The sequence below is a fragment of the Lissotriton helveticus genome, chromosome 5_1, assembly GCF_964261635.1.
Source record: "Lissotriton helveticus chromosome 5_1, aLisHel1.1, whole genome shotgun sequence".
NCBI lineage: Eukaryota > Metazoa > Chordata > Amphibia > Caudata > Salamandridae > Lissotriton > Lissotriton helveticus.
In genome coordinates this window covers 366,608,665-366,632,542 of record NC_136065.1, presented here as the reverse complement: position 1 = coordinate 366,632,542, position 23,878 = coordinate 366,608,665, and the positions used below count along the sequence as shown (strand labels likewise).

The 23,878-nt window shown below is 42.9% G+C and overlaps 1 long non-coding RNA gene across 1 annotated transcript in view; it reads right to left on the bottom strand.

Moving 5' to 3' along the window:
- Positions 1 to 6,233: 6,233 nt before the first annotated feature.
- The window catches only part of LOC144753165 (uncharacterized), a 68,586-nt gene continuing 50,941 nt past the window's right edge, over positions 6,234 to 23,878 (bottom strand). Inside the window, exon 3 of the long non-coding RNA XR_013594227.1 lies at positions 6,234 to 6,400. This is a non-coding gene — a long non-coding RNA (uncharacterized LOC144753165). The remainder of the gene's footprint in view (positions 6,401 to 23,878) is intronic.

The window sequence follows — 23,878 nt, the reverse complement described above, 5'->3', positions numbered from 1 at the left end:
ATGTAATGCATGATGAAGATATAAATACAGCAGAAATAGGAGAATATGACTGTAAGAGGCAAGACTCAAAAGGTTATACTATGACAAAAAGGCAAAGGAAAAAATTACGTAAGTCAAGAAAAAACCAAAAGTCTAACTACCAAAAAAATGAGGATAAAATAGAGACCAATCACCAGGAACAAGAAGAAACAATAAAATCTGATGGTCTAACAAACAATAGAGTACTGAAACAAGAAGAAGAAAATAGTAAAGAAAGAAAAAGTCCTCCGTTGTCCATCAAAGAACCTAAGAAAGTATTCTCAATATTCATACAAGAGCCACCACAGAAACAACTATTACATAATGTGGATAAAAAAAGTCAAAATGAAATAAGATCATATGAGATGGCTAGAATGAACCCCCCTTGTATAAAACAAAACAGAATTGAGAAAATTGAAGCCCAGGTGAATGACTCTAAACAGGATCATACGAATGGAAACTCTCAGTCACTAAAAACAATGAGTAAATCCTCCGACCAACAAGACGGGCTTTATAATGGTAACATAGAGCCATGTTTGATGAGAATCAAGAATGATGTACCTAGAAGGAACTCTGAAACAATAGTAGAGCACAAAATTAAATCTCCTCTTTGGGATCAATTAGTAATCGAAAAACGAGAAGGAGAAAAAACAATCAAATATAAAACAACCCAAACAAAGGATTCATCACGTAAAGAAAATCAAGTGGTAGTGGAGAAAATTCAACTGATATTTAACCCTGAATATGAATCCAGAGGTAGATGCGATACTCTGAATAGAGGGAATATTCTCAGATTATTCAAATCAATCCCAGCATTAAACAATATCAAGAATGATGACATTAACTCCATTGAATTTATTGCTAATAAGAACAGTTCCAAAGAAAGTACACTGGTAACGGTTAATTCAATGACAATAGCAGATCAAATACTAAAAGAAATTTCAACATTTAAGGCTTGGGGAATAGTTATTACAAAGCAGGCCCCGAAAGTGTATCCAATCCCGTTCACCAAAGAGGCAAACTTGGTCCTAACAGAGCAAAATACCAAACAAAAAGGAACTATACTTAGGAATGCTCGGGGTAGATCCATTAGCACATCAGGAGCGGCATCCCCACCTACCTTGAAAGATATTCCATCAGGAATAAATGAAAAATGGATTGTGCAAGCCCTGCATAACAAGGACGAACAATGAAGGATTAAAAAACCAATTTTTGAATTAAAAACAGCTAAGTTGAGAATGTGTTCGTGGAACATAAATGGAGTAGGGTCCAAACTTTCTAACTCGCAAATAAGATGTATACCCACAACATGTCAAATCTTATTTTTACAAGAAACCTGGGAACTCCACCCATTTGCACTGAATGGATATGTAGGTTACTATGAAAATGCAATAAAAAATCATAGACATGGTCGAGCAAGTGGGGGGGCTAGCAACCTTTGTCTCCTGCAGCTTGCAAGTAGAACATGAAAAAATTGCAGCTAATAGTAAAAACATTCTTATAGTAAAAATGAAATACAAAAATACTGAGCAACATAATAGGTCAATAATTTTGATCAATGTATATATCCAACCAACAAAAGTGAGCAGAATGGATATATGTGCCACCATTAATACTATACTGTTGGAACAAATGTTAAATAATCCATTAGTAGACTATGTGCTGACTGGGGATTTTAATCTGAACCTATTAACACCATTTATAAGGGATGATGTAACACAATCCCAGGACCAACAATGGTTAATACCGCAGCAAGAGCAGCCTGGCATTTCGAGCATTAAGAGGAGAAATCATATAGGGACAACATTCGTTAAGGATATGGAAGCGCTGGGTTTGCGAGTCCTTAATGGACGATTTAAAGATGATAGTCCGCCTGCAAATACATATATAGCCCATAATATAAGCTCCAGAATTGATTATACAATGGTCTCATTGAATATATTTCAGAATATAATCTCTTATGGATTGGTTAAAGTTGAAGACAGTGACCATTGCCAGCAGATAATAACCACCAATATTACAAACAATATGAATCAACAATATCATACTATGCCAGGTCTTACTGGAACGATAAATTATAAAAAATTAATTTGGACCAATTTCAATAAGGACTGCATGAATGAAAAAGTTGAAAATATTATAAAGAGTTGCTTCACTGGCAATGGGAATGAGTCAGCCGTTGAACAATGGGTGGAATTTACCAGAAAATTAGTGAAACCCCAATCCCGGACTAACACAAGCAATATGAGGTTGAATAAGGATGCTGATGAAAATGACTCACACATGAATCTCCCCTATACAATTACAAAGTTAAAAAGAGCACGGAACAGGCTAAGAAGACAACAAAATTCCAAAATGACTAGTGAGGAGACCCTGAGTAATTTAAAAACTTTGAACCAGCACCTCAAGAAACTTATATGGAATGAGAAATATCAAGAAAAACAGGAATTATGGTCCAAACTATTACACGCAAGTAAACAGGCTAATGCGAGAGAATTCTGGAAAATCATAAACAGATTAGTACGGCCAAGCAAATTGGTAGTCTCGTCGTCAATAACCGAACAAGAATGGGTAACTTTCCTAGAAAAACATCTAAACAACAATGGTGCAGTAAAAATCGCTGTGAGTATGCAAAACAGCTTTATAGCCAGTGATGAGATGCAAGAACAATTTGTAATGTCTAAAATGCATTTGATAAGATTGATTAAGAAGCAGAAAGATGGAGCGCCAGGACCAAACGGGATTCCATTTGCCCTATATAAAGAAAATCCTGATTTTTGGTCGACGTACCTAGTAAAGGTATTCAATGAAGTGATAGAGACGGGAAAAATCCCTGATTCATGGCGAGGATCTTTAATCTCTCCTATATATAAGAAAGGTAATTGGTCTCTTGCAGAGAACTACAGACTCATTACCTTACAAGATACAGATGCTAAACTGTTTGCTGGTGTGCTTTTAAACAAACTAAATGAATGGGTAACAGAAAACAATATTTTACCAATGAATCAAACTGGATTCATTAAAGGGCTTGGAACGATGACAAACATCATGGCATTATCGCTAACAATTGAAAAATCACTGAGAATAAAATTGCCCTTATATCTATGCTTTGTAGACTTTAAGTCTGCTTTTGACTGTGTGCAAAGAAATCTACTGTGGAAAAAACTTTTTGAAAAAGGCATCCCGGCCGCGCTACTAAAACTTATACAGTTGCTGCACAACAAAACCTGGGTGAGAGTAAGGATGGGAGATGGTCAGACATTATCAAAGGAAATTCCTGCATTGGAAGGGCTGAAACAGGGATGTGTTCTGGCCCCCCTCCTTTTTAATCTATTTTTAGGAGACCAATCGGTCAACCTGAACGATCTTAATGCACATCCCCCTAAGTTGGGGGGAAAATTGATATCCAACTTGATGTATGCGGACGATGCGATCCTATTAAGCCACACTAAAATAGGTCTCCAGCGTTTAATCAACAGTACACTCTTGTATGCAAATGAAAATGGAATGGTTATTAACGAAACCAAAACAAAAATCATGGTGGTATCCAGGAACAAAAATATGAGACAAAAAAATAAATGGTACATGGGAAATAATCAACTTGAACAAATAGAGGTGTACAAATACCTGGGGGTACTGTTTGACCAGAAGGGAAACTATCTCCTACAGAAACAGGACATCCAAAGGAAAGCCAACTCACTAACAGCAGCATTTAAGATAGCACAAAAATCCCTTGGAAGTTTAACTTATGGCCCACTATTGAAAATCATAGGTGCTAAATTGCTCCCAACTATTACATATGGAAGTGAGGCATTGATGGGTAAGGATGCGGCACCAATTAATAAGGCACTCTCTAAAGTATATAGATCTCTCTTCCACCTTCCTAAGAATGCTTCACCAGCACAAATAAGACTAGAATTTGGTTTGACCAATCAAGAGTTAGCGAGAAAAGGTCAGTTTATTAAAATGTGGTATAGGTTTAAGAATGACCATGATAATCAAATTTCACAAATACTCTGGCAAGAAGTAAATAATAATAAAAAATCACTTGCTGGGAGATATCTTCATGATGCACTAGAGGAGTTTTCATTGATGCCTATATGGAACAATACAATAAACAATGGATCGTTTAAAAAAATAGTGAATCGAACAACCAGTTTCTTATCACTATTATATGATAAAAACATGCTGGCAAAAAGGAAGCACGCGTGGACAGTAATAAATGGATATGAAAAAAAGAAAGTGCAAGAATACTTGGAGATACCGTGGTCTGAGAAAAGTAAACAATTTTTCATGAATGCAAGATTTGGAATTTTGCCAGGCCTCAGTCACGCTCTGCCATGGAAAAAATTTAACTCCAGTTTATTGTGTAGACTTTGCAAAGGTGGAGAAGAAAATATTGTCCATCTCCTATGTATCTGTCCTGGCCTTAGCAGGGAAAGATGTGCATTACTTAAACCTCATTTTAATCTTCGGGCCACAAGAACATGCAGGCAGGCATTGAAAATTTGTCTTGATCCAAATGATATAGTTATGAACGTTGCCTTTGTAAAATTTTTAAAAATTATAACTACTGAATTAGAAAAGTAGATGAGGAAAAAAGCTTTTATGAAATCATAAACAGATAAATAGATATTTAAAAAAAAATTTTTACTATATTTTTATTTAAGTCCAATCATCTCAATTTTAAGGATAAAAGAAATGCTTTCTCTTTTTATTGTATTGTATTGTATTACATAAATTGAAAATGTTTTTGTAATGGAAGTATTGTAAGATTTTAATTAATCAAACAATAAAGAATTACTTCTCCCATATCATCGGCTATTTTATATGGCTGGAGGTCCGGTCGAAGGAGCGTCTCGAGCAAGGAACTACTCGGGTGCCATCTTGCCTAGCGGATCAAGTCCTTGTACAATTTTTATGATTCACAAAGGTGAGTCAAACTCAAAGTTTAACAGGTACATTCTTCATTTACTCCAACAAACAAAATGCTGTCAATATTATCAGTTTTATCACACTAAATTGTAGTATTAATGTGAATAAATTTAGCCCACCCTCTTGAATTGTGCAAAATTGGGCATACTCTATCGGCTTTAGATACTGACATATTGTATAATGCATTGGGAATAGTGGAAGCTCTGGATTGGAGCCTATTGTATATTTTGTTTTATTTCAGCAGTGGTCATAGACGATGGCTTATCTTTGATATATTTTTTTTTACCAGTGTACTCCCATTGATAACTGTAATTCTGTATCCCTGTTTCCACTTATCACATAACCCACTCCATTAGTTGATTCTAGAAGTTGATCCTTTCATAAATGCAGATGGATTAGTAAGTATTACAATCAAATTTGGTGTTACTACTCACTCAGGCTGCAACTTGTTGTTTGACCAAATATTTAGTATCTTGATCCTATGATTTTATTGTATATAGGTATGGTATCATTACAGCTATTTTATGAATTATGATTGTTGTTTATCTACATTGTTTAAAGCCCTGAAGAAGTTCATTGTGAACGAAACATGCTGGCTGTTTTTAAAGAAATGCAAGGACTAAGGAATACAGAAGTGTTGTGAAAGAACTTGAGACAACAGTGTATTGGTCAACATGTACGAGTCCCTCTGCCCCCGACCCTCTTGCGTGGAACTTTTGCAACTTCATTTGTTACCGCAGCATGAACCTCATGCTCTATCATAATGCCCTCGGTATTAGGCAATCCCAGGAAACTATTATTTTCTTTTTCACTTAAAGGATTCTATACATATAACTGTGCCAATTATGATTACAATTTCATAGTTCAAGCTACAATCTAATCTAATCTAATGTGTTCTTTTCTTTGATTGTGTGTTAATTATTAGCTTCAAGTATCTGTAACTTTCAGCAACTCCAATGTTACCCTGTCATGTTAAATTGTATCTCAAACCTCCAATCATGACCCATCATATTAAATAGTATCTCTATGCATTTTGAGCAATATAAGGAGAGATTTAATTAGTTTCCACGTTAGATTTGTTCCAAAGATTCACTACAGCCGTTGATTAAAGAAATGTCCTCGGATGTTAGCATCTAAGATTGACTAAGAACAGTCAGTACTTTCAGCCCATGTGCTAACACTGAACATATTTCCTGATTTGCAATCATTAACCCAACCCGTCCACCCACAACCACATACACCTCTCAAATGAAACAACAGATCAATAGTGGTGAGCCGTTTTTTGTGTTTTTTTATTTTTGTTGCACTGGGGCCTAGGGTCTGTTCTCTTGACAAGTCCTTATTGCCTTCAAACTCTGCCTGCAAAGCCCACACGTAGCTGGATTTTCTTCTCCAATGTGTACCTTGTGATCTTGTCACTGACGTCGGATATTTCACATGATTCCATCTATTGAAACAGCGTCAAAAACAGAGGTATGAATCTTCACATAGCAAGAAGCCATGGCTAGGGGTACAATTATGCAACAGTACAGAGAAGGCAGCAAACCCACTTCAATTTGGGAATTTCCAACAAACATAATAAATTGAAATCAGACTGCAGAATCTAACATCTACTTTAAGAATGTATCTTTTCTATTTAACTCCATTCATGTGTTATTTAACAGTGTTAAGTACAATTTTTGCCATTAAATTTTGGCTTAAAGGTGTAGATCCTATGACCACCGTTACCTTGACTGAGTGGAAATAGGCTTCATCTTAAAAAAGGAGTTGTAGCCTAAAATCTGCATGACCACTTCCACGTTTTGTCCAGAGCTACGTACCTTTCCCTAAGAGGAATCACAGGAGGGGTAAAGTAAATAAGAAATAATAATTTACCATAGTTAGATTAGTACTCTTAGCCCTTCAGTCCTGCCAACATTATGTCCGGCCATTGGACTGTATTGCAACAGGTTTAGAATACATTTTATGAAAACATTGATAAACTCAACAGGCCTGGCTTTTTCTGTAGGTGAAAGTGCTTCTTCATTACTTGGGGAATTTGTTAAGTGTCAGTGTTTCCAAGCTTTGCTATCTACAAAACAAGTGCCAACTAGAGGAGATACGGAGACAGTGCATGCATTGTAGATGGTGGATTTTGTTTTATAAAAATGGGTCCCAATTTAATAATTTCACGATGCCGCACTCAGCACGGTCTCTGTGATGTGAGTTGTCAGCATACAAGGGTGAGGGAATGTGTGGTAGAAGGCAAGATGTTAAAGCAGAATCATCAGCCGGTAAAGAGGCAATTACTCCATACATCATGAATGACAGTTAAAATAACCAAGGAAAGCAATGTGAGTTGATCCTCACAGGAACAGCGTCCAAGGAGGGCTAACCTCATGCAGCTATGTGTAATGATAGTATAAGCTTTGTAAAATAGCTAACACTGCCTCAGCTTGAGGCAGTAAGAGACAATCCTTTATAGGAAGATTTGCTTCAGTAGCTCATAAAACTATCCTTCACAGTAATGACTGTAAGAATTGTCTGACAAACAGGGAGGTTGGAAATACACAGAATAAGGGGGTAAACGAGTACAATGAGAAAGAGCTAAAAGTAAAATTAGAAGAAAAAGTAATGGTAATGAGAAAGGAAGTTAGGAAGCAAGAACATAGCAAGGAGTGTGTGTAAAGGTGATTAGGCTAAATGGGTGGCAAGGTAACCAGTGAAGAAGAGAACAAAATTCATACGTAGGGAGATTGGATGTAAATAGTAAGGAAGTCAGAGAAGAATGAAATAGAAATATTAGAATAAAAGGGGAGGTTAGAAGGTAACAGTATGGAGAAGTGAAGTGTTTAGGTGCAAATAAAAAAAGAGATTAGAGGGTGGAAGAGTACAGGGAAATATGCAACAGTGGCTGTGACTGTGCAATGAAGTGGAAGTGAGCAAGGTGATGGAGCCAGGACGAGTACAGAGAAAGGTAAGGTAGCAAGGAAGACCACTTTCACGTAGGTCGACTGAAAGACCTAGCTCAAGGTTCTGGATGTGGGAGGGCCATGAAGAAGCATTGATGGGCTATGAAAATGCGTGAGGCAATGGGCAAAAATGAATAAAAACGTATAGGAGATCTTCTGTTTAATTTTCAGGGATCTTCTGTTTTAGACACTGACAAAACCTGTCCAAATTCGAGAAACTACAGCCTGATTTGCAAAGACATTTATGCGTTAGCAAAGGGTTTGCGATCTCAAAATGTATTTTTGTTATCTACTAAAACCATCTTGAGATTTGGTAACTAAGTATGTTTTATCAGAACTGCAGACAATGCCCCTTACAATAAAACAAATACAACTCAAACTCATCACATGCACTATGGGACAAGGTGGACTTCTACATGCAAAAATCGAAACCACCACGATTGAGAGGCAGTAAGTCAAAACCAACATACAATCACCATCTCTCCCACACACAAACAATTGTAACAATAGAGCTCAGTATAAATCACCCTTTTACAATCCACTTTGTTTATTATCCTAATGTATCTTCTGACTTTCTTATAACCAAGAATGCGTATTGTTTCCCCGTGCTAATTTTTCATTCCTTTGTTTTATTATATCTACCACAGAGGTCTCCAACCCTTTACTCTAATAGGAGCTATTTATGTTCAATGGAAATCAACCCAAGCTACTAATATTAGTGTTGTAATAGTGATCATATGAGACAAGATTTCATTAGTGGCCACCTCAAGAGTATCAGCAGTGATCATCTCAGTTCATCAGGCAGGGATGCTGGCAGTAATGATAACAGGCATTACCAATTTGAAATTCCTGTACCTAGGTAATACATAACAGCTATAGCTGCAATGTACCAAGGTAAAAATAAGTCCCCAACGCCGCATGATTTATCACTCTCGTATCAGCCTTATATAGAATGTAACATAGCATATGTATTTTACAGCACACACTCACCTGAAGTGGTATCTTGGCACTGAAATAACATATGGGGATTGTCACCCAACTCAATGGTTGGAATGGTTAAATTGGAAATGGAACAATTTTCTCTCTCTCTCTCTCTCTCTATATATATATATATATATATATATATATATATATATATATATATATATATATATCAATCAGTTTATGAGTTCTGAAAATAAACACATTTTCTTTTGAATACGTTTTTTTATTTTGGTATTCATATAATTCAACAAAGCAACAGCTTCTAATTTAGTGGGCTGGGCTGCAGGCAGGAAAGCTACTTAAAGGTAGCTGGAGAGGCTCACGGGCTACTCGTTGGAGAAGCCTGACCTACCCTCAGGAGTGTAACTGTCGCAATGCTTCTAGCCTTGGAGTTTCAGATATTTCTTGTGTTTACCAATGATTAACTCTTGTCATGAAGCAAATTATGAAATGACACTCTCAAAGTATAGTTCAATATTGTATTGCTTCTGTAAAATGGCATTGTAGACTCACACCATGCATTGGTTTTCTTGGATTCCTTCTTGTATCTACATCTAAAACTTAAATAAAAAAGTAAAAGAACAACAAAAGAAATCTTTAACCCCTTCAGTGCTGCGCGAATTCCGCTGCGGTGCTGAAGGTTCTAAAGAACCTATGGACTCATGACGGAACGGGTCCGTCATGAGCACAGGCCAACCGACGCTCATGACGGAACCGTTCCATCATGAGCACCGAAGGGGTTAACAAATCACTATTTGGAAGGAGGGAGTTTAGGGTGTCCCTTCTAAATAGCAATTTGTTAAGAAATGTACCTTCAGAAGAGCTCAGAGTAGCTCTGGCAGATATGCAATGCGGCAAACCTCTGGGCCAAAGACTGATATCCTGTGGAGGATATCACCACAGGCTCTCAACGCTCCTATTGGCCCCCCTTGCTGGCCTTGTACCGAGCGACTTAAAGGGCACTTTCCTCAAGAACTGGACCTCGCCACTATTGTGGTTTTCCATAAACCAGGACTCCTTCTGGAGCAACGCTAGTCTTACAGATTATTATCCCTGATCAACATCCCCTTCTAAATCCATGCTACGCCCTAGCCAACAGACTCTGATCGCTGCTTCCACATCTGGTCTAACCAGACCAGTGTGGGCTTATGCCACAACTGAGTGCACAATACTGCATTCACAAAGTCCAGATAGTTTTAGCACTGCTTTTCCAAATTGAAAGACTCAACTGCGTTGATGTTGATAAGACTTCAGGAAAGCCATGGACCTTTCTGGGAGTCGTGCTGACAAGAATGGGTTTCAGACCCCGCTTTCTGTCGGTTATCCAAATTCTGTATGCACCGTCAAAAGTAACAGGACTTTGTTGCACCTCTTTCCGCATGGGCAGGGGCACAAGGCAGGGATGCCCACTATCTCGCTCCTATTTGCCTTGTCTATAGAGTCACTGGCCGTCTGGGCGGTCAAATGCGATGCAGAGGTATAAGGATTTGGTTGGGGACTGGCACTGGAAGATCGAATAGCATTATACATGTATGACGTTCTTCGGTTTCTTTCTACGACCCTCTCTAACATGCTTCTGACTGTTGCAAATGTGGACCATTTATGGTGAAGCCTCTGATCTCACGGTCACCTGGTCCAAATCTCTTCTGAGCGGCAATAGCAATGTGGATTGGCATACGGGTCCAACTGCCTATCTGGAGGCTTAGTTTCCCCTATCTTGGGGGTTACATAGACCTGGATCCACACTTGACTTGGACCCCTCATGCCCAACCTGACGACATTGATAGCCACCTGGGCTAAAATCCCCCTTAACTGCATCGGTGCGGCGCATTTTCCCGCTGTGCACTGAAGATTTGAAAATCCCGCGGTTCATGACGAGCTCATGAGCGTACGAGAGGTGTACCTCATGACGAGCTGAGCTCGTCATCAGCATCGAAGGGGTTAACATAATGGGCAGGATAGTTCTATTTAAATTGATATTGCTCCCCCTATACTTTATGTAACTCAGAATGTTCCTTGCGGATACCTCAGTGCTGGGTCCAGACACTATTTACTAAAATCAGGACCTTCCTATGGGCTAACTGCCCATCCAGGCCGGATTATGGCAAACACATCAGATCCCCATATGACGGTGGGCTGGGTATGATGCAAACATTTAGCTTTCTAACTGGGCCTCCCAACTTCTGGTGGTGAACAAATGGCTGAGCTGGGGCTGGCACGACCCAGCAGTTCGCCTTGAGGTGGCACGGATGGGTTATGATCCAACCCTGGTGTCTATTCTCTTTTCTTAATTCTTTCTTTTTTTACAGAAAAGGAGGTCCTGCATGTTATTTGCAGTCTTCCCAATGATAAGGCTCCCAGTCTGGATAGCGTCAAGACATCCTTTTACAAAGATTTTGCCACTATACTAATCCCACATCTCTTAGATATGTACCAATCATCTGTGGAGACCGGGACATCACCTCTGTCACTTCAAGAGGCGGTAATCATTACTATTCTTAAACCTGGCAAACCAGCGACTTCTTGTGATTCTTATAGACCACTCTCTATAATTAACGTGGATAATGAAATCTTTGTAAAACTCTTTGTCAACTGTTTGGCCTCACTTCTTCCAGCCATGATGCGGTCGGATCAGTCTGGATTTGTGCTGGATCGCTTAACTGTACAGAAAAGGAGGTCCTGCATGGTATTTGTTGTCTTCCCAATGATAAGGCTCCCAGTCTGGATAGCTTCACGACATCCTTTTACAAAGAATTTGCCACTATACTAATCCCACATCTCTTAGCTATGTACCGACCATCTGTGGAGACCGGGACATCACCTCTGTGACTTCAAGAGGTGGTAATCATTACTATTCTTAAACCTGGCAAACCAGCGACTTCTTGTGATTCTTATAGACCGCTCTCCATAATTAACTTGGATGATAAAATCTTTGTAAAACTCTTTGCCAACTGTTTGGCCCCACTTCTTCCAGCCATGATCCGGCCGGATCAGTCTGGATTTGTGCTGGATCGCTTAAATGTACATAATCTCCGCACCTTGTTTACGGTCATGCACAGTGTGGACCCGAGCGTGGCAGCGACTGCTGCTTTACTTGAGCCACTAAGTCGTTTGATTCTTTAGAGTGGCCTTTTCTGTTCCATCTTTTACAGTATCTGGGGTTGAGAACGTGATTTCTGAACCTTATCAAGCTACTATACACCGCCCCCTCAGCTAGACTGTGTATGAATGGCCCATTATCCAATCCATTCTCGATTACACGTGGCACACTGCAGGAATGTCCCCTTTCCCTTCTATTTGCTATAGCCATGGAACCCCTGGCAGCCAGACTGCGTCAGCATCACAGCTACAGAGGGATTAGATTCCGTGAGCAGGGAGTACTGGTCTCCATGTACACGGATGATGTTGCACTCTCAAACAGGAATATCCCGCTATTAGGGAGTTCATTCAATTCGGGGGACTATCAGGTATAGCCATAAACTGGGCCAAGCCAGTTATATTCCCCCTCACTGAGAGCACCGCGCAATCTGAATCTGAGTTTGCAGTGGGCGACAGAACCAGTCATCTGGACGTGTGGCTGAGCCGGGACATGGGTGAACTATGGCAGGCCAACTATGGCAGGGCGATGTCCCAGTTGTACGAGAGAATCCCGGCCTGGAATAGCCTTCCCCTTTCGCTAACTGGTCATCTGGCCATCGCCAAGATGGCTGTGCTACCTACATTTTCTCTCTTTTTAAATCTCCCCTTGCCGCTTACAGAGCAGTTATTTAAACGGCTGAGATCCAGCCTGATCTCCTTCGCTTGGATGGGAAAACAGCCCAGAAAACCATGGGAAACCATTACGTTGCCTTTCAGTTAAGGCGGCTTAAATGCACCCAATATGCAGCTATATGCATTGTGTGCTCAGGCCCAGTTCCTACATTTCTGGCTATACCTAGTCAAATTCCAGCAGCACGTTGCGGTGGAGGTAGATGTGACCTCCCCAGTTCCGCTGACTACAGAGTCATATCAAACTTACAGCCCTTATGTATGGCAGGGGACACAGTGGAATGTGTAAGGTGGGCGTGGGATGGGTTGCGACGACGAGCGTCTCTTGACTGCATATATGCCCTTTCCATACCTATAGTGCGCAACCCTGAGATACCAGCACCGATGGACGACAGAATGCGCACTCTGGATCACAATAAACATCTGGTCACATATGCTGACCTGTACCCAAACGGACAGTTCAAAGCAGCACCTGCACCAACTGACATCTCGAAACCTAACATGATGGACCTGCTTCTTTACTCCCAACTTCGTGCCACGTGCCGTGCACTCCATGCTACCTTTCCTGCTTCCCTCCAACGTTGCACGCGCTTGAACACATGCTCACACATACTTCACATCGCAAACTTGTCACCAGACTTTATGCAGTGATGCAGGACGAAGCGCCTGCATGAACTTCCAAAGGGCGAGAACAGTGGAGGCTAGATACAGACCCCCCATGACTGCTGAACAATGTTCATATTGCTGTGCGCAAACCGCAGCTTTATCGCCCAACTATAGACTGTGCCTTATCCATTTCAAGTTTTTAAATAGATTATATCACACCCCCTAAAACTGAAGCGCTTGGGGCTAAACGAGAAGGCTAGATATGTTAGATGTTCGACATCTCAGGCCTCGTTTTTGTATCTGGCCTGGGAATGCCCCAAGACTGCGGATTACTGGAGAGGGGGTACACTCTACTCTTCAGCAAATCGTTGGCCACCAGCTCCCCTTTACCCCGCTGGTCAGTCTCCTAGGCTATGTTAATGAAATGCCACCAAACTCACGCTAGCTGTCTCCCTACAATGCTCTTGATACTAGCCAAGCACCAACTTGCTAAACATTGGGGGAGTAAAGCGGCCTTGCAGGTTATGTATGGCTACAAGGTGCTTCGTATTGCCAGGAGCAGCTAGCCAGCTATTGGGAGTTGAAGCCCTTACAAGCCCACCCAAAAGATATTTGGGAACCGTTTTTAATATGCTTGCGATCGCAAGCCACAATCCCACCCTAGACACAGGCTGTGCTGTATTGAGTACCCCGAATCAGAACCACAGAAGCTGCCAGATAATGTGGAACCTATGAATAATGTTGCCCTTACCCGAACTTCTGTTGTTAGCTGAGATGCCAATGATGTATGTGTCCTTTTGCCTTGATTGTCACAAATAAGAGTTGTACTTGTCAAACAAAACTGTGTTGCTCATATGTATTATTTTGTACAAAGCCTGCTATAATTCTCTTCATCATGTAATTTGACTGTGCTGTATATGCTCGCTCCCCCTTCCCTCCCTTCCTCTTTGCCTACTCCCTTTTTTGTAGCTGTCATCGTATTGTATGACGTTTGGAATGTCAGTAAATAATGGGTTTTTTTAAAGTTTGCTAATTGCACTAAGGGCGCAAAGGGGGTCCCCGTGCCGTGAGGAGGAGACACAACTGGACGACAATGACTAATACAGAGTCTACTTGAGATCCATGCTGTGATATTGTTGGTCCCAGGGCAAAGCAGAGGGATGGACATGACTGTTTGGCAAAATGAGTGCATGGCACACCATCGTGGGTGTGGATAAACTGAAATACTTGACCCGATGGCCAATGACACAGGCGATATTCGCCGATGCAGCCACCCAGCCTAGGCTTGGCTGGGGTTTTCGTCTGGCTCTTCTTTGCCCTCTGGGATAACTCCCTTGCCAATAGTATTGTTTTTGGGTTATGGGAGATTTGTTGGGTGGGTCAGGGTCTCTCAACCAAATTAGGGGGTTGGAGTGGGTGGGGGTGGGTTTGTTTTGTATGGTTGTCACTTGTTTTCCTTGTTTGATTGTGTATACACTATGTGTCAGGTCCCTGCCTTGATCTCCCCCCAGTCCTATTGTGTGACTGAGGCGCAAATCTCACACTGCATACATCTTGCTCTCTAACAGCACACTAGGCCATCATCACCCTCTCCGCCACATTGTCCCCATAACCACACCCAAAACCGGTGTCAGACATAATGCTACCACTGAATTGAACTATGCCACCGAGAATTTGGCTTGGAATGTTAGAGGGCTAAACGATTCGAGGAAGCCCTTACATACCTACCTAACCAGGCATCAGATCGATATATGCCTCCTACAGGAGCTTCATCTTACTCCCTTCACTGCATCTTGTCTCGCGAGCGCTGGTGCGCAGAAAAACGTGAATCCTATAATTCAAAATATGCTCGTATGACAGCAATATTAATCTGTAAAGGCACACCATGGAAACTTACACAAGTGAAAATTGATGGTCCTTCTGGCTGGCATCCTCCATCAACACCCAATCATATTTGTCTGTATAAATGGACCAAGCATTGATTACCCGCAATTTTTTGTAGATGTATGGCGACACAGTGTCAATTTAGGGCCGGGCACTATAATATGGGGAGCAGGGCTAGATTTCAATGTTATTCTAGATCCGAATCTAGATAGATCAAGTACCTCCCGCAGACCCAATCCTAATGCTGCCACATAATTACACACCCCAATGCACGATCAGGGCCTAACTGATACTAGGCGGACCTTGAATAGAACCTGAAGAGAAGGTCATGCATCACATGAGCCCATTGAGCCTGGTCACGCATTGACTATTGGTTAACTACCCGAGAGGTCCTAACATGGACTGTCGGGACAATGCTGCTTCCCCTTACACTTCCAGATCACGCCCCTGTGCTGCTAGAATTATCAATGCCATTAGCGACTCTGCGTGCCTTCACTTGGTGACTATCAGCTGCAGCTTTAAGGGACCAGGTGTTCCGCACTGAAATTCGAACCGCCATCGTTGATTATTTCACAATAAACAAGGGCTCAGTCAAGTTCCCACTGGTGCTCTGAGAACCGTTTAAAGAAGCTATAAGAGGTGCATGCATTGCAAAACAAGCGGAAAGTATTCCACCATATTAACCATCCATCTTTTATCCATGTTTCAGGCCTCTGTGTCGACAAATAAACTGCATCTGTCACTCCGCAAGGCTGTTATCGTTACCATATTTAAGCCCGGAAAACCATACAGGCCGTTAACAAAATACTGGCCAAACTTATCGCTAACTGCCTTGCCACACTTCTCCCAGACATAGTTCGACCAGATCAGGCTTTGTACTTGACCGATCTGCTGCACACAATCTCCGCACCCTATTTACGATCATCCATGATGTTGACCCGAGTCTAGCAGCGATCGCCACTCTTCTGGACGCCACTGCGTATTATTCTTTAGAATGGCACTTCCTGATTACCCTTCTTCGACACCTGGGACTGAGCCAGCGGTTTGTGAACTTCATTCAGCTATTGTACACTTCCCCACTGTTAGACTACGAGTAAACGGGATGCTATTTGATCCTTTCCTGATCACACTTGGCACCCATCAGGGGTGTCCTCTAGCCCTGCATTTATTTGTCAAAGCTATGGAACCCCTGGCTGCCCGTTTACGTCAGCACCATGCTCATAGGGGGTTCAGATTCCGAGAGAGAGGAATATTAATCTCTATGTATGCGGATGACATCGCGCTATACATCAGAAACCCTCAGGATAATCTTGATCCCACTATCCGAGTGGTTATTTAGTTCGGGGGTTGTCTGCTGTAACTATAAACTGGACTAAATCTGTCATCTTCCCGTCACATCCTGGGCATAGGAGCTGGTGCGACATGGGCGAACTACGGCAGTATAACTACGACAGGGCAATGTCTTGGTTGGAAGAGTGGATCCCGGCCTGGAATCGTCTCTCCCCCTTCCGCTGACTGGACAATTAGCACTTGTCAAGATGGTGGCATTGCCTACATTTGTATATCTTTTTCTGAATCTCCCCCTGTCGCTTACCCAGCAATTTCTCAAACGCTTGAGGTTGAACATGATGTCATTGGCATGGGCTGGTAAACAGCCCAGGATCTCATGGGAAACTCTAACTCTCTGACAGGGTGGCCTCAATGCACCCGACATGGCACTATACGCATGGTGTGTTCAGGCTCAATATTTAAATTTTTGGCTATGTTGAGTTAAATTTGAGCCAATTGTGCGGTGGAGGCTGACCTGACTTCCTTGATCCCGCTTTCCACCACGCTCTACCAAACCTACAAATTCACATGTGCTGTAGCTAACTAACACCATAGATTGTGTCAGGTGGGCGTGGGACGGGTTACGTCGACGTGCTACTCTAAATTACATAAGCGCTCCTTCCATTTCCATAGCGGGTAATCCTATGGTGCCGGCACTGCAGGATTACAGAATGCACGTTGGGGTGCATAATACACACCTATTCACATTTGCTGATTTATATCCACATTGGCATTTCTTACCACCACCCACACCAACTGACTCTCAGTGTCCCACTGTGATGATATGCCTCTATATCATCAATGCCGTTCTACCTGTCGAGCACGTCGTATCACCTTTCCTAAGCCCACTCCAATACTACATGCTTTAGAACACATACTGACAAATACTTCACATCGCAAGCTTGTCACCAGACTCTACGCGGTGATGCAGGATAAAGTGCCTTTGGGGACCCCTAAAGTGCACGCCCAGTGGATGCTGGACACAGACCCGCCTATATCCTCTGAGCAATGGTCATACTGTTGTGCACAAACCGCAGCTCTTTCACCCAATTATAGACTGCATCTCATACACTTAACATTTTTGCACTGACTATACCGTACACCCCTTCATCTGCATGGGGTTAAGAAAAGAGGCGCAGTGTGAAAGATGTTCAGCACCCCAGGCCTCATTTCTACATTTAGTCTGCGAATGTCCTAGAATTGCAGACTACTGGCAGGTGGCGCACTCTACGCTTCAAAAGATCACTGGGCACCAGATTCCTCTAACACCGATAGTCAGCCTTGTTAAAGATCTGCCACAGACATAAAGCCACCTAACTGTAATGCTCCTAATATTGGCCATGGACCAACTGGCTAAACACCGGGGGAAGAGAGCTGCTCCCAAGGTCACATTATGGCTACAAGATGCTATGTTCTGCCAAGAACTATTGGCCACCTACTGGGAGCTGATGCCTACTCCAGCCCGACCAAAAGATAATTGGGAAACCTTTTTAATGTATTTGAGATCGCATGATAACACCCTCGCCTAGAAACATGCTGTTCTGAATTAGGGAAATCCTGCATACATTGAATAAGATGTCATGTAATGTGGGTAGTAAAAGAAAGTTAGTCCTAATCCAGTCTTGAGACATCACTGAGTGCACCAGATATGCACTCAGAGCTCTCACTCTGGCTGTTATACCTGAGACTTCTGAATGTTGATCATGGATGTGCTACCAATGTACAACTTCCTGTATACATCTTGGTGTGGTATTTTTGCTTATGCCATTACGTGCTCTGAATATGCTTTATCCCTCTCCCCCCCCCTTTTCTCCTAATCCACCCTCCCTGCCTTTCCAGAAATTGTTGGAGTAATGTGACTCAGAACTGTTTGTAGAGGAGCGAGCGTTTAGGGTCCCCTCTAGACGGCCCCCAATCTGGGGGTGCAAGCCTCAGACCCATCCAGACACTACCCCCATAACGGCGACAGCAGGGATGAAATGGCAATGTCTTTTTGCACCGTGCCCCTTAAAAACCAAGGGCTAGTGCGCCTGGGTGAGGGGCTGCTGGTGCTATTTGGGACAGAGTCTGATGCTGTGGGGTCCAGGGAAATACTAGTGAATCATGGGGCCCGGGTTCACAAGCTTTGAGATTATGTTGCTGCCATCTTAGATAATTGAGTTTTGTAGAAAGATCAGGTTAAAAACATTCTTTTAAGAGAATGAGGAGCCAGTAACTACAGAAACCACAGGGCTGAGAAACATCTGCTTTTTGTCCCCAGCAAATAAAGTTCCAAAAGATGTCTTAACATTCGAACGGACGATCCTTTCTGCGATTACAGGCATGGAGAAAAAAAGAAACTTTATAAAACATAACAACAAAAAAATCCAGAAGGATGCGATTTCAACTGTTAAGAATGACTCCTCCATAACAATAAAGCCCGCGGATAAGGGCGGCTCTATAGTAATTTGGAGTACATCAGATTACAAAATAGAGGTTCTAAAACAACTACAAGATGTACAATGTTATTGCAAATTAGACAAAGATCCAACACCACAAATACAGGGAGAACTAGCAGTCATTCTGAAAGAAGGATTTGAGCAAGGAATTATTGGACCAAAGGAATTGTATTTTCTCAATAGAAAACAACCCCAGGATTGCATCAACTTATATCTTGCCCAAGATTCATAAGAGTGAAACACACCCTCCAGTAAGACCAATCGTTTCTGGTTGTGAATCAGTACTAGAAGCGGTTTCAAAGTACGTAGATTTTTTTCACAAACCATTTTTACAGAAAGTTCCATCATATCTTCGGGACACAACAGACTTCATTAACAAGATAGAGAACCAAAAGTTTACTTTGAGTGAACAAATATTGGTAACATTGGAAGTGGTGTCCCTATACACCCAAATGCCCCAAGACGACGGATTATCTGCTTTTGAAGACGTCTTGGAAAAAATACCAAATCCAGTGAGGGTTCCAACAGATTTGATCATACAACTAGCTACATTTGCGCTGAAAAGAAACTATTTTAGATTTGGTACAGAGTTCAATATTTAAATCAAAGGGACAGCCATGGGCTGTCCCTTCGCGCCGGATCTAGCCGTGTTGTTCATGGCAAAATATATAGAAAGATTCATCTATAACAATAACCCATTTTTTCAGTACATCAGTAATTGGGTGCGTTATATAGATGACATTTTTTTTTATATGGAATGGGAGTGAAAGGGATCTACCCCAATTTCACGAATGGCTAAATACACGCACAGCAGACATTAAATTCAGTTTGAAGGATGATGAGGTATTTGTCTCAGAAGGAACATTTTAACGACGTTACATAAAAAAACAACAGAGAGAAACAAGGCATTACATTACACAAGCCACCATCCACAGAGTCTCAGGGACGACCTACCGTTTGGTCAGTTTTTAAGAATTAAATGGAATTGTTCACAAAAAACTGACTACATGTCTCATGCCAACAACCTATTGGTCAGATTAAAAGCATGTGGTTACTCAAACGAACTTTTGACTTTTACAGAAAAAAGAAAACCCACCCATGGAAAGACTAGTTTGTGTAACAACATTCTGCCCACACCCAAATCAGATGAAAAAAGTAATCAATCAGAATTGCCATTTGATCCAAAATCTTGACGGGTCCTTTTCAAAACCGCTTTTTGCCTTGTAAAATGAAAGTAGTATTGGTAATCAAGTGATCCGGGCAGCACTGCCAAAGCCCCCAAATAGATTTGATTTGATTTGATTTGATTTGATTACAAGATTTATAGAGCGCTCTAATGCCCGAGGGCGTCTTGGCACTAGAGGACTGTGCTGCAGCTTGGGATGTGGCGATCAGTAAGCTGTCAGACCGAACTAAGCTGAAAAAAGCCAGGTCTTCAAGTTCTTACGAAAAGACAACAGTGAGGGCTGTTTTTTAATTCTACAGGTAACACGTTCCAGGTTTTAGCTGTGTTCAAAAGGAAACTTCTCCCCCCCATCTTAGTTGTTTATATCTGGGGGTTACGAGCAGCTTAGCACTGCTAGACCTTAAAGTCCTAGGGGGTTCGTAGTGTTGTAGATTTCTTTTGAGGAAGTGAGAGCCTGAACCATGCTGTGTTTTAAAAGCCAGACAAGCTGACTTAAATTGAATCCTTTTTCCCACAGGGAGCCAGTGGAGCCCTCTCAATTTATGGGCCACTGGTTTTAACCTTGGGATATTCAGTACCAGCCTGGCTGCTGCGTTTTGAAGCCACTGTAGTTTTAATACTAACTGTTTTTGTAGCCCTACATAGAGTGCTTTGCCATAATCTAATTTTGAAAGAACCAGCAAGGTTACCAAGATTTTGCAGGAGTCGGGGGGCGTGGCTGACCGAGCAGCGAGATGGCCGCTGAATAAGCGAGCTCCGCCGACTGCGATACTAATCCTGCATTAATCCTCCCAGACCACCCGGCACACCGATAATTCTTGCATGGTGGGGCCGCGGGTGCCGAGAGGAATCAGCTAACACCTTTTGAGGCCCGTAGCGTGGAGGGTTCGCGAGCCGCGCGCACCAGCTGCTGCCTCCGGGACGAGGTGAAAGCGAAAGCCAAGGGTGGCGGTACCCCCACTGGGCGCCGGAACCCAACTGAGCCCGAGGTCGAGAAGGCCGTGACGGAGACACTGCGACTTGGCTCGTTCTGGCCTGCGGACACACGGAGGGAGGGTAGGTGCAAACCCACTGATCAGCGCAAATCAAAATTACCCTAAACTGGGCTACGATCTGGTACAATAATTTATAAAATCGGAGCTCGTAACTAATGGCGGCCGCGATTTTGGATCGGGTCGGACTGTGACACTGAGGTCGGAGCCTACTGCCTGTGGGGTACGTTGGCACGCTGCTCCCTTACAAGTTCGCCCCATAATCCGACGGCAGCCCTGAGGCATTGGGGAAATCTGCACAGGCAAGATAGGTGCAACCCTTTCCTCGCTGAGGTTTCGCCGTAGCGCCGCCGTTGCAAGGCGTGATTGACCCTGACTGTTCCATGACAAGATGGCGGGCGCCTATTGAAAGCGGGAAGAGGCTACCGCCAGCCAGGCATCGATGGGCATGCTCGGCGCAGGTCCCTGGGAATAGCGCTCAGCACGATCCTCTGCACGACTCCCCTCGGATCTTCAGGGCAGCTCTGGGGGCCTGCTGAGAGATCTGCAAGGTACCGGCGCCTACACGAGGGATCATCCGGGTCTTTGAGAAGTGTCTGGCCCCTGCCCATGCCACCAATCCTCTTTAGAGCATTGAGATATCGATAGATAAGCAGAGGAGTTTATTTCTATCGCGATTGTATCCATATTTACAAGCACAGATCACACAGCTTAACGCAATACTCCTGTGCCTCGACCTGTGACCCCTACATTCTTCTCATCCTTTGCCTGCACTGACTGTAACTGCAGGATAATACAAATTGGCTGCTCAAGGTGTGAAATTGTGTCTTGTCCAGGCTGGGAAGATGGGCAAGGGGGACACCCAGCAACCGCGCATAAACTTCGAACAGAAGCGCCAAAACAAGCCACAGCCTCCAGACCCCGGAGCAGTGGAGTCGGAGACACATGCCGACGAGCAGGACACTGATGCCAAAACATTGATGTTGGAGGTGCGCTCTAGCTTACGGAGCATAGATACTAAATTGGACTCAATGACCACTCAGCTGGAGTTGGTGAGGGCACAGGTCAGCACGCATGAGACTAGGCTGGACTGCCTTGAAAATCGCCACACCGAATGCTGTGAATTCCAACAGGATACGAAGGTGAGGTTCACCAACATGGAGAAGCAGATTGAAGATTTGCGCGCCAAAGCTGACGATTTGGAAGCGCGCTCCAGGAGGTGTAACGTTCGAGTCACAGGAATTCCAGAGACTACAGCGATCGGGAAGATGGAGGACTTCATAACTGAATTGCTGCATGAACTCTTCGATCCTAACCTATCGCCTGTGTTCACTGTTGAACGTGCGCACAGGGCGCTGGGGAAAAAGCCGCCGGTTGGGGAAACACCAAGGCCCATCCTCGTAAAGCTACTGAACTATCAGGACAGAGATCAAATACTCAGACTTGCGACGGAGAAAGGTAAAATAATACACAAAGGTAATAATTTGTCCTTCTACCCCGACTTCACGCCTTTGGTACAGGCGGCTCGAAAAGAATTTATCCCGGCGAAACGCCTACTATTGCAGGCGGGCCTTCCATATTCTCTCCTTTACCCCGCAAAGCTACGAGTGGTGCATGAAGGGTCTACCAATTACTTCACAGATGCCCGCTCTGCCCTTAAATTTGCGAAGCACATATGCGGCTCTAAATCGAAAAGGAAGTCTGGGCCTGATGGTGGAACTGAGGCGAGATTGAGTGATAATGACTGAATGCCTATTGCTCCTTACTGTTATTGCTACTAGGAACTGAGCTCTGATTAATGATTGTACTGAGTATTTCAATGTGCGTTTTACTCCGCTTTACTGTTTAACCATGATATCAAACCTGTTTTATCCGTTACGACTATCTACTAAATTGTACCTCTGATCTGTGATTCTCTCACTATGCCGCTGTAACTCCAGTTGTAATTAAGTGCCTTAGGTCTTAATAGATAGTACGCAGTCACCCTGTGCAAACAGGGTTGTATGCTCGAGATGCCTGTCCCCTGAGGGGTGTCTCCCACTGTTTATCTGTTTAATTGTTTTTACGCCATGTGCGTCTTAGAGTGGGGTTTATCACAACATGATTGGGGGGTTGGTGTGGGTGGGGGGTGGGATGGGATGTTGGGCTGTTTGGCTGTGGGTCAGTGCCTTGACAATGAATTCAGTGTCACAGTTCTACATGGTCATGATGTGGCTGGTGTGGATTGTATACACAGAGGACTAGATCTGGGCAAATGGAGGTGACTAAGGTGTTAACGTGGAATATCCGTGGTCTGCAGGACAGTAGAAAGGCGAGGCTGCTGCATAGTTATCTACAGAGGCACAGTATTGACATATGCTTTTTACAGGAAACGCACCTGAATACCACGCCATCACCCAGGCTTAAACACTCGAGATGGGGGCCCATATACTCTGCTATATTCTCTAATTATGCCCATGGTGTAACAATACTTATACGGAAAGGCCTTGATTGGAGGGAACACACAGTATCCTGTGACACGGATGGGCGGTATGTAGTAATACATGGGACTCTCATGGGTAAGCCGTTGGTATTGGCGGCTGTCTATGGCCCCAATGTAGATGATCCGGAGTTTTTCAGGAAAGTGTGGGCCCAAATAACACTGATGCATTGCCCGACAGTCATTTGGGGTGGCGACTTCAATGTGGTGCTCAATATCTCCCTGGATCGCAAAGGTGCCCCTTGACCCCTCCACCCGCACGCAAGCACTGCCCTAAATGACATACTAAAGGAAGGTTCACTGATTGA